The sequence below is a fragment of the Carlito syrichta genome, unplaced genomic scaffold (genome assembly GCF_000164805.1).
Source record: "Carlito syrichta isolate Samal-C Ts95f unplaced genomic scaffold, Tarsius_syrichta-2.0.1 Scaffold316501, whole genome shotgun sequence".
In the NCBI taxonomy this organism is placed as follows: domain Eukaryota; kingdom Metazoa; phylum Chordata; class Mammalia; order Primates; family Tarsiidae; genus Carlito; species Carlito syrichta.
The window spans coordinates 625,072-634,410 of record NW_007260597.1 but is presented as its reverse complement, the minus strand read 5'-3'; the positions used below and the strand labels follow the sequence as shown (position 1 = coordinate 634,410).

Genomic DNA, 9,339 nt, shown 5'->3' with positions numbered 1-9,339 from the left:
CTCAAAAAAAAAAAAAAAAGTAAAACAGAGTAGGTTTGGTACAGTAGCTCACACCAATAATCCCAGAATTTTGGGAGGCTGAAGCAGGAGGATTACTTGAGCATAGGAGTTCAACACCAACTTGGGCAGGACCTTGTCTCTACGAAACATAAAAATTAGTCAGGCGGGGTGGTGCGAGCCTGTAGTCCCAGTCATTCCGGAGGCTGAGGCAGAAGGATTGCCTATGCCCAGGAGGTCAAGGCTGCAGTGAGCTGTGATTGTGCCATTGTACTGTAGCCTGGGCAACAGAATGAGACCCCAAATCGAGAGAAAAACAGAGTAGCATCTAGAAGTTAAAGATTTTTTAAGACTTTGTGAAAAAGTGAGAATAATTTCATTTGTTCACTAGGGAAAAAAATCAGGCTAGGTCTAGATAGGCAAAGATGAAGTAGGAAGTTGAAGCAATTATCTTAGATACTTCAGGCCAATCTCCTGCTGACAATGAAGGAGAAAAGAGCACATTTCTTTGATTTATCCAGAATGACTGAGCACATTTAATAAATTAATTGGATAAGTGCTCAACTATCCATTTCAATTTGTCTGGGTAAATACCTGTCCCTGAGGCATTCTCCACTTTTCTAAGCCATCACGGGTGCTATTTACAAAATGGTACACTGTGGTAAAAGACCATAAACACCACCTTGGGGGTCAGAAAAAGTAAAGGCACTAACCCCAGAGCCATATTTATCAATGGGAAGCCAAAAAAAAAAAAGGAAAAGAAGAAGAAAAAAGAAGCTAGTTTTTAAACAAGAGTTTTTAAGCTGAAAATCTGAAAGTTTTAAAACAGTAAGAATACTTGACACATCAAAGTAAGATTTCTCCTTTAAAAGCTCATTCATATCCCACAATCTCTGGAACACATCCATTGTAATTAGTAAACCCACCTCCTAGATGACTCCATTCTCATAGTAAAATTATACTGCCATCAGTTCTATAAATTTTAGTTTATTATAACAAAGATTATCTCAATTACTATTTGCAACAATTTTGAAAAATTGGTTGGTATAATGCCCATTTTATAGATGAGGATTTCAATAAAGCAATTGTGTGAGTTGTCAACTGTCTCCCAAACTACTGGATCAGTAGGCATCCATTTGAATTCTAGCTCAGAATACTTCAATGACATTATGTTCCATCTAAAAATTGTTGTATTAATATATAAGATATTTAACCTGCACATATTATATATTTTAAAGGCTTATAAAAGATCATATGTGAACATCATCCCAAATGAATTTAAATGAAATATTATACAATTGTGAAAATGGATTAACTCTCATAAACATGGAAAATTCAAAAGCAATGATGGATAGAAAGGCAAATTTAAGGCTGGGTGTGGTGGCTCATGCCTGTAATCCCAGCACTTTGGGAGACCAAGGTGGGAGGATTGCTTTGAGGCCAGGAGTTCGAGCCTAGGCAACATAGCAAGACCTCATCTCTACCAAAAGAAGAAGAAGAAGAAGAAGAAAATTAGCTGGGTATGGTAACACATGACAGCATTCTCGGTTACTCTGAAGGCTGAGGCAGAAGCACATCACCTGAGCCCAGGAGGCCAAGGCTGCATTGAGTTGTGATCATGCCACTGCACTCCAATCTGGGTTATACAGTGAGATATTGACTAAAAAAAGAAAGAAAAAAACCGCAAATTTAAAAATGAAGTTGGACACTACTATATGAAGTTGTAAAACACAGTATTATTAATGATGTATTACATGTATTTTAAAAGGTATGAAAATGATGAGTCTCAACTTTAAGGTATTTAAAGTTCTCATGGAGAGAGAATGGGATATGTTTAGGAGGCACACACTGGGAAATTTAGCTTTTTTGTTTTTATTTATTTAAGTTGTGGTTATATGGATGTTCATGATTATAGTTTATTATATGTATATATCATTTTCTTAGCCAAAATAATGCATAAATTTTTAGTGACTGAAAAGTATAGGAAATAGGTAAATGTATAAGTTTAATCCCAGCTGCTCAAAGTAATATTTTATCATATATTCATTTAAAAAAAAATCAAAGCCTTCTCATTTCTTTTTATTCACATACAAGTTTCCCAGGACTAAAGCAACATTTCTAATGAGAGCCCAAAATGAAAGTAAGAGAAAAAAACTGGAGATCCCAACTCTTTTCTTTTGAATTTAAAAGAACAAAATTTAAAAGATACAGAAAAAGCTGTGAGTACTTTCTCATTTGTGCCAAATTTATATTGTTGGTTTTTGTTTGGTTTACTTGTAAAGTAACTCTTCTGATCCTTCGAAGGCAAGTCCATATTTGCATGAACATATTGTGTCATTTTCTCCTCTTTTGACTTTAATTCTGCCCTTAAAGTCTAAATGTTTAACCATAAGCAATTATGAGTCCTCCTTCATCTTATTCCTCTTCAAATCCCAGAATTACAGAATCTCAGAAAAGAAAATTTAAAAAAATATATCTATCCACATTCTGTCTGAATACTCTATACTCCTGATAAACAACATGGTCTGCAGACCAGCAACATCATCATATGAAAGTTTCTTGGGGAGAACCCCTTGGGTCCCCTCCTACTGTAGAAGCTTTTCTGTCCTCTTAATAAATCCTGCTTTCTCACTCACTTTCTGGCTGTCTATGTCCCTCATTCTTCCTGGGCACAAGACAAGAATCTCAACCTGAAGAGCTGCAGAAGATCGTGGAGTCAGAATCGTGTTTCCCAGAGGCTGGCTTGCCAGCCAACTACGCAGGCAGAACTGGGAGAGCTGTTGGAAAAAGGTGAGACTCCGAAGTTGAGACACTCCAGGGGCTAGGCTTGCCAGCCCACCAAATCAGCAGCACTCTCAGGTCTTTGCTTGCCAGCCCATTAGAGACTACACTTCTGGGGCTAGCCTTGTCAGCCCCCTGAGCTGATCCTCTTTAGGACTCTGTTGGCTGAACCATTGAGCTGACACTCTACAAGTCCAGGCTGACCTGAAAAATCCGTATTACCACCACTGCAGTGAAGGCATCTGCAGTTTCCCCTAGCAGACACTGTCACTTTTCTCCTTTCTTTTTTTTTTTTTTTTTTTTAAAAAAAGAAAGTTTCTTGGAAATGCAGAATCTTGGGCCCTACCTCACATCTACAGAGTCAAAATCTACATCTTAAGGAGATATCTGAGTGCTTAATATGTACGTACATTCAAGACTGAGAAGAACTGACGTATACCATCTCCAACAAGCAACTATGGAAATGTCTATTGTAGACACAAGCAGAAAATAACTCTCTCTTAATTTAGGTTATTCCATATTCAACAACTCTGATTAGATGCTTGCCCTTTCTTCCTCCCTCCTCCCCTCACCACCTTCTTCCTTCCATCCTAGTCAGTCAATGAAAAAAATATTTGAGTGCCTATACATCAGGCAAATTTAGGTTCTGGAGTTGTGGTAAAAGGTCGCTGCCTTCACTGTTTTTTCCCCAGTTTCCTAGTTTTTGCTCCTACCCCCACTCCTCTGTCTAATCCACAAACCCTAGTCATGCCTCTCAAGTAACAGCATAATGAAAAGAAATGGGATTCAGAACCAAGCACTTGTTGGTTTATCTGTTGGACTCACCCCTCGCCAATTATATGACATGGCACATGACCTAACTACCCTGCACCTACGTTTTTAACATGTAAAATGAAGAAAATATCATCTTTCCCATAAGGTTGTTCTACAGATTTATTCAGATAATGTATGCAAAGCTCTTAGCTCAGTGCTTCCACATGGTAGGCATTCAACAAATGGGTGGATGCCATTGCTAATGTTGGAGGAGGTGCCACACATTGGAAACCCCATCTGTCCCCTTTGCTTTGCTTTTATTCCATTCTCATCAAGCACATGTTGGCTATATGTCATCTGCTCAAGTCAATGCTTTTGGTCCTCTCCTCTTATGCAGAACAGACTGCGTTTTCCACATATAATTTAACTAGACTGGTACATGCCCTGAGAAGTCAGCAAAATGTAGGATAAGACATATAGTGCCCTTAACTTTTCAAAAATAAATCTGACAGTAAATCACAAGTGGGCGGGTTTAATTTTTCAGTTGTAAATGTTTTGTCAGTTACTAAGAGACTAAATGCTTGCAGTGGGAAAAACTCCACTAAACTTAAATCAGGAAAGATGCAGTTAACTTCACTTGAATGGAAGACTCACGACAAAGGGTACTTACGTTTTCCTTATCTAAGGAAGCGCAGTTTGTATAGAAAAAAAAAGCACTTTAGCTCAGGAGTTAGAATGTTTATGGCCTGACAAAGCATGCCTGATGGCTTCATTTGAAATTGTGTTTTTGTGTTTAGCTGATGAATAATCAAGGTATAGTGGCTATATGAAAAATTGTAAAGATAAATAAAATATGGAGAAGCACTTCTTCTTGCCCGTTTAATAGCTGGAAAGACTTAAGAGACCATAAAGTATGTGGGAAAATATTTTATTTTATTAGATGCCCCAAATCTAAAAGCTATCATCCTAAAATTTTGATTAAAGAACCAAAATGGAAAAGATTGTTCCATTATGCATAAATGCTCCTCACTTCCTGAACTTGGTCTTCATCATATAAACATAATCCCTAGATTATTTCACTATGTGAAAGGGTAAAAAATATTCTTTTTAAAATATGTTTTTGTTACACCAAAAGCACTAGTGCATTTGTTTTAGCAAACTCTTCAGAACTCAGATATACTTGAGATAATTTGAAGAATGTTTATTTTCTTTTAACAAAGCAACATAAATACTTTTCTCCTCTTAACACTATTCATCATTAAATGGAACTTACCCCAGGTGATATAAAATTTCTCAATATCTTATTAAACATTGATTGTTTTTCCTCTTGCTGAAGATATGTGAACTCAAAAGGGTTGTCTTTGTTTAAATTCTGAAATTTGCAAGTAATCTCTAGGCCTAAAGCTTCCATTGGTTACTTTATCCTAAGGAACAAAATAGTATATCTAGGTTCCTAATGCAAAATATTCATATTTGAGCCTATTTCATATTTTCATTTGTATAAGAAATATTCAGGAAAACTGAAAGCATATGTAGTTCCCTCTCCCACAAAGTGTGTGTCCAATAAATTTTCAAATTAGACTCATTTTTTGCAGGAAACTAATTACCAAGTTTCATGAACACAACACTTAGTAGTAAGGTAAATGACAGGTAAATGATGTACTCAGTTCATAATTTTGAAAGGTTTTTAGAGGTAGATATTGACTTTATTTTTTTTGCACATTCATAATCTTTTGCAAAAATTACAAATTTCTACTTTTGTGAAGCAATTTTTAAAGTCCACCAGGAACTCTTAAATATCAGAATAAAATCTTTCTGAAATATGAAAATTATTTAAACTTCATAAAAGTATATCTACATACTCAAATTCCACTCTAAAAGGCTTAATGCAATGATCTGGAGCAAAAAAAAGACAGCTCCATGGCTCCTGGGGCTATATCCACCAGCATTTCAATCGTATAACATTTACATTGTACTCCAGAAGCAGACTAACCTTGTATCTTTAGCTCGGTGGTAAATGTCACAAGATTAAACACCTTTGCATAATCATCATGTTGTAACACTCTTGAATGATCTTATAAGTTCACTGCCAGTCTTCAGTGTTCAAACACTCATTCTACACGAATTAGGATTTGCTTTAGAATCACAAGTGAGAAATGATTTATTATTCATATTTTACAAAATCTGTTGATTTTCCATCAATGAGTTCTCCCCTCCTTGAACTGGGTCATGTGGAGGCTCTATGTGTACTTATGGCTGGGCCAGTGACTAGAGATGAATACTAGGTATGCTGGCATTAGAAGACCTGGGTTACTGGCCTACCTGAGGGAGTATACCTTTGATCAGTCTTCTAAATCTCAGTTACATACATTCTCTACCCAAAAGAGACACTGACTAGACAAATAGTGACTGAGAAAACTGTACCAAGCCTAATAAAATAGAATGGTGGAGTCTATGACAGATTTCTACCTAAAGAGAATTTGAATACAATTTTCTTTAAAAATGGTTGCATGCCCTCTGGACAATATTTTTTGAATCTTAACTATAAAGCATAGGTTGTCTGACATAGGAGATATTTCCAAATTATTAGTTATTACTTAATGACCATGAAATTACTTATTACAATGTAAGTTATCCTAAATGATGAAAACTATAATTGTTAATTCCCAAAAATAAACTAAAACACCAGTGGCTGCAATTGTAAGCATTACTGTCTTCCAATACAAAGAACAAACTGTGTGTGAAAGAGAGAATGTGTGTGTGTGTGTGTGTGTGTGTGTGTGTGTGTGTGTGTGTGTGTGTAAACACAAATTCATATAATAATGAGTTGTCAGTATAAAAAGTCTAAATTCTCAGGGTTGAAAAGTGCTTTTCAAATCATATATGCTCCATTGGACAATGACCCTATTTCAACCACCGCTGAATTCCCACCATCAGGCATCATGCTTGGTAGGTACTAACAGAAGTTTCCTGAATAAAGTAATCTGATTCTGTGATCTACTCTAGCCACAGATAACCTCTATACAGTCTTCACCAACTGTGGTCATCCATATTGTCAATAAACAATCTCATAGATGGGGTATTAATGCGTCATTATTTTTACTTACCTTACTAATTATTATTTATTTACCATACTAGTTATTATCAGATATGACAACCTCTTTCACAAAGTCACACTAGTATAGAGTATCAAATATGAATATAAACACAGATACATTTTCTTGACAATACAGTATAAGTCATCTAGCTCTAAACTGTGTCTTCCTCTTGAACTTGGTAATAAGATTAGCAACCATAACAACTTGAAGCCAACAAACCTGAAAATAAGTTGAATGAGTTCAGGTAGTTTCAAAAATAATTCCAAAATATAATTCACCTCTTAGTTGATTGTTTAAAGTTGACTGCATAAAGTTATTCAGAATAACTACTCTACCACACAAAATCTGGTCGGGATAATGGAAATATAAACAATATTCTTGAAAAAACAAATGTCAAATTTCAGACTCAACAGAAACCAAAGCAAAAAGAACAATATAACTTACTAAAATCTTTTGGGGGCTGGGGTTGGGATAAAGAAATATGCTCACACTAAACACTTGTTAAATCAACAGGCAATACTTTATTTGGGGTTTGACAGGAAAATTAGAAATTTAATCACAGAAGCAATTTGTGGTTTTAGATGCAGCTTTCAAGTTAATAAGCAAATGCATTTGTGTTCAAATGCAATGTTTGTTAATATGTTTACTGAAGTGATGAGAATAATTGCAGCCTTTGAAAGAATGAATGTCTGAATTTGCATATTCAATACTTTATCCAAAAATAACTAGTTAGGCTTCAGCAATAACTGCTAAAGATCTAAATGAGTTAAGTTTTGACATTGTGTTTTAAAAAAATTGAGTTTTTAAAATATGTTTTTTGACATAGATTCCCATTTCTCACTCATTGATAAATTTTAGACATATATGTATATGTAAACATAAAACAGATTAGGGCGACACTGGTATTAAAAACAAGTGTTCAGTTTACATGGTTATAGTCTAGTTCAAATGGATCTAGGATTGTCTTAAAATGACTCCAAGGAGAGTTACAGATGTTTCTTTTTGCTGCCTTCTTCTATATCTATTTTAACTTTTCCTGGAAGCAGCTTCCTCATTCTCTTTGAAGCAGGCCTTATCACATGACCCTGGCCTGCCAATCAGAGCATTTCATGTCTCAGGTCTTACTGATGAGTTAAGAACGTGAACGGGACACAATTGATTTAACTTGTGTTTGGTCAGCATGTGTATATCCTTCCTTCTTACCCCACTGGAAAACACACACACACACACACACACACACACACACACACACACACACACACACACAAGAAAGGAAAACAACAACAAAAACTGTGATTTATGTTGTTATACTACCACCATTAATATCTAAAATCTAACCTTTATATTTTTACTGGGTATTGACTGTTGACAGTATTGGTTACATTTTGATTTCACATTTTTGTGACATCATTTTGAGATTTTGATGAAATTAATGGGAAATATGCAGTCTTCTTCCAGTTGATGCTATGCAAAAGATATAAGTATCCTGGAGTTACAGGCAGCCATCTCTGTCACCTCAAGGTCTTAAAATTTGTCTTAAAATGAAGCCAAAAGAGAAGATTCAATCCAAATTTAATAATATTTTATAGAATAATCTATTGACTACTTCTGACCACATGATACTCTGTGACATTCTTAACTCTTGATATATAACCCAATCCCAAATTCCCATTAATTTATTTGCCCCCTTAACTTCATTCCATGTACTTTTCATGTCACCAGTTGAGCATGGCATGAGAATGCTTATTTTGCTAGGCATGTGGAGTAAGGATGAAGAACACAGTGTCGTCACCTTCAAGGGAGGGCGGGCACATTGTTGGAACATGTAATCCTATGCTGAGGATGTCAAGGAGGCTTCTTGAGAGAAACAGTAGTGCAGCCAAGTTTAAACTGTGCTGCACGAGTGTTGTCCACATCTGTTTTTCTCGGGCACTATAGACATATTTTATTTTTTGTGTTTTGCCATCGTTCCACCCATGTGTTTCATTGCTCTTGGTGACTGACTGTGGATGTGGGGAGATCAAACCTCACCAGCTGGAGAAGTTAGGATGCTGAAAGGAGCTGAGTTCGAAGATGAATGCAGAGAATTGGACATTTGGCAAAAAGTGTGTGTGTGAGAGAGAGTACACAAGAAATTAGTGCAAACATCCCTTCTTCTATCCATGCCTTTAATAAATGGTGAGCCGAAGTTAGTGTATTATTTTATTCTCTCTTTCTTTCTTAAACTGAAGCATTTAGTTGACTCTCAGTAAATTAAATACATGTAGAATATGACTCCATTACCATGAACCATGTTTAAGAGCAACTATAGCCAGGAAAGATTTCCATTTTGAAATAATATTTAGCCCTTAAAACTCGTATATCCAAGACTCCTTACACCATATTTTATTAAAATAGTTTACTTGTTTCTATAGAGTTACAGAATGAAAATAATGTTCTGGTCACTTCCCTGAGAAGAAAGAAAAATGAAAGAGCATTTATAGAAAAAAAGGTGTGAATCCAGGGGTCAGGCTAGAACTTTGTACAAGCCTGGACATGTTCATGTGCTGGCCAATATGGTAGTTAGCCTCACATGTCTACTGAGCACCTGAAATGAGGCTGCTGTGACTAAGGAAGTCAATTTTTAATTTAACTTAATTTATTTACATTGCATGGCCCACATGTGGCGACTGGCTACTATGTGGGACAGCACTGCTCTAACGGTCTGAGC

The 9,339-nt window shown here is 35.8% G+C and overlaps 1 protein-coding gene across 1 annotated transcript in view; it reads right to left on the bottom strand.

The window, feature by feature from the left end:
• CNTN3 (contactin 3) overlaps positions 1-9,339 on the bottom strand; it is a 262,835-nt gene that overhangs the window by 221,810 nt on the left and 31,686 nt on the right. The gene's annotated exons all lie outside the window — the stretch shown is intronic.